The sequence below is a fragment of the Neophocaena asiaeorientalis genome, unplaced genomic scaffold, assembly GCF_003031525.2.
Source record: "Neophocaena asiaeorientalis asiaeorientalis breed wild unplaced genomic scaffold, Neophocaena_asiaeorientalis_V1.1 scaffold36, whole genome shotgun sequence".
In the NCBI taxonomy this organism is placed as follows: Eukaryota; Metazoa; Chordata; class Mammalia; order Artiodactyla; family Phocoenidae; genus Neophocaena; species Neophocaena asiaeorientalis.
In genome coordinates this window covers 2,626,913-2,629,359 of record NW_020174149.1, presented here as the reverse complement: position 1 = coordinate 2,629,359, position 2,447 = coordinate 2,626,913, and the positions used below count along the sequence as shown (strand labels likewise).

The window sequence follows — 2,447 nt, the reverse complement described above, 5'->3', positions numbered from 1 at the left end:
GGGGAGAACTGCTCCCGGGCCAGTCTCAGATCGGATCCCAAGGATTCCGAGAGGCGGCAGGGAGCGCGTCTTCCGAGCTCCGGGGAGTCCTCATTCTGGGAGCGCGGCCTGGGAAAACTCCCTCCAGGCGGCGACCCTCGACGAAACCGCCAGCTGCTCTGGGATGCGGTCGTGTTCTCCCTCTTTATCCGCCTAAAGATAACCCAAACGGGCGAGCCAGCCAGGAGGGTCGGGGAGAGGGCAGATGCACCATCAGAGGGGACAGGAAGGAGCAAGTGGAATTTAGCCGCCGAGAGCCCGGCGCGTAGGGGTTGGGGAGCGGGGCGCGACCCTCCCAGCGCCCCTGGGATCTGCAGAAGGTGAGACGGCGCCCGGGCAAGTTCACAGGCGCCCGCACTCCCTTCGCTCCCGCCAAGCAAGCGGGTCGTGGCACTCACGGTGGCTGGCGGGCTGGCGAGCGGGCGTGGCTGGGCCGCGAGTGCTGTGCAGTCCGGCTCGCCTCTCCGAGGGGTGAGAGCCGGCGGATGGGGTGTCCGGAGCAGGTCGCAACGGGCCTTTTATGGCGTTCCCTCGCCCCGGCAGGAGGGGCTTCGGGCAATCACGTTCGGTGACTCCCACCCCGCCGCTTCCCACCCCCGTTGGCGGGGGAGGGGGGAGGGGGCTAGGACCGCTGCCGCGCGAGATCGGCTCGGGGAGCCACCCACACCCGGACTCGCCCGCACCAGGCCCTGCCGGGGTGAAGGCAGCGCGCTCCGAGGGCGCTGGACCACGCCAAAGAAGTTCCTGCCCTCCCGCGGCGGCCAAACCTCGCTCTCCTTCACGCCCCACCTATTCCTGCCAGAGATAGGAGCTGCCCAGATCATCTTTGTCACCTGTCACCGTACCAACGAGCTGGGCGCCAGGGCTGGGGGTACCCGAATCCTCTACTTGGTGAAGCCTCTCCGGGATCCGTGCGGCAAGGGCGCGGACACTGCTCCAGCGCGCTTTCAGGGGGAGACTACTCGGTGCCCGGATATTCCTGCGCTTAAAGCAGGTCCGGGAGCCAGCCCGAAGTCCAGAGCTAGAGGGTCCCAACTCCCCGCTTCTCCCAGGGGCTGAGAACAGGTTTCTGTGGCTTCACCCCTTTACCCAGCTTGTTTTTCGTGGAGATCAGCCCTCCCCAAGAGCTCGCCCAAACGCTAGGCGTTCGGGCGGTACCCGAGTGTAGCGACTGAAAACTCCTCAGAGGGGGGACACTTTCTGGGTTTGCTGAAAAAGAGCGGAGTCTGAAGCTCGGAGAGACCCCTTAAAGCGCGAACGCAAAATTTTGGTCCAAAGCGACCGGGTAGTTAAATTAACAGCAATTTCTCTTTTATCTGCTGGCCGTTGCATAGTCCCAAATATGTTCGATTAACGTTGATTGAGAATGCGGGCTCTGATCGAAATGAAACAGGTAAAAAAAACAATCACCATTAATTTGCACATCCCACTGAACCTGTAGAATGAATATGAAAGATGCATAAACTATTTTTACAGGATCAGAATTTCATGTAGTGGACTAGGTCTTGAAGTTCCCTGAATGAATGCTTCTAGAAGTCTGAATCTTTCTGAATAAAAGGCATGTTAGGGAATTAAAACCCTAAGTTACACGTTATTTTAATGCTAAAATGACAAGTGAGTCAAACTGACATTTTGTTTTTGTGCTGTTTTGACAGCGTTGAATTAAATATCAATTACTGTGCAGCAAGCAATCCTGAGTGTGTGTGTGTATGTCTCTGTGTTAGCAATTTTGAAGACCAACATCCCTTTCACTTGGGTGACTGCCTCTTTCCCCATCACCCCAACATATACCAGGAACACAATACCAGGCTCTCAGCTTTGCTCAGGGATGCTTATGTTAAAGAGCCTTTGGTAAAGTTAGAGCAAAACACTTTCTAACTCTGATTCCACTCTTGATAAGAAGAGGCACTTCTAGCAGCTGAAACGTTTTGTTTCAAAAATCGTGTATTTATATGTTTATTCTCAGCAGCTTTGTTGAGATACGATTAAGATATACTAGGTTACAAATGTTTAGAATATTCCATTGGGTATATTCTCACACAAATAACGCCACAGTGAAGTCATCACCACAATCAATTTCCTCATGTCCCTTTGTAATTCCTCCCTCCTGCTTCTCCCTACTCCCCTCCTACACTGATCTGCTTCCTGTCATTATAAATTTGTTTGCATTTACTGGAATTGTGTCATAATGCAATTCCATGGTATGTACTCTTTTGTCTGATTTCTTTCATTCAGTATTATTATTTTCAGATCCACCTATGTCATTGCATGTATCAATAATTCATTTTTTAATTACTCAGTAGTATTTCATTATATGGATATATTTTAAACTTAAAAATCTATTCAACTGCTCATGGACTTTGGGCTGTTTCCAGTTTGGACTATTACAAATAAATTTTCTATAAACA

The 2,447-nt window shown here is 52.0% G+C and overlaps 1 protein-coding gene across 2 annotated transcripts in view; it reads right to left on the bottom strand.

Annotated features, from left to right (window-relative positions):
• Positions 1 to 729, bottom strand: part of NPY (neuropeptide Y) — a 9,034-nt gene extending 8,305 nt beyond the window's left edge. Inside the window, exon 1 of one of the 2 annotated variants that reach the window (XM_024755052.1) lies at positions 438 to 729. The gene's annotated coding sequence lies outside the window, so the exon portion shown is untranslated. The remainder of the gene's footprint in view (positions 1 to 437) is intronic. The other variant, XM_024755051.1, reaches the window with a different exon arrangement.
• Between the last annotated feature and the right edge of the window lie 1,718 nt (positions 730 to 2,447).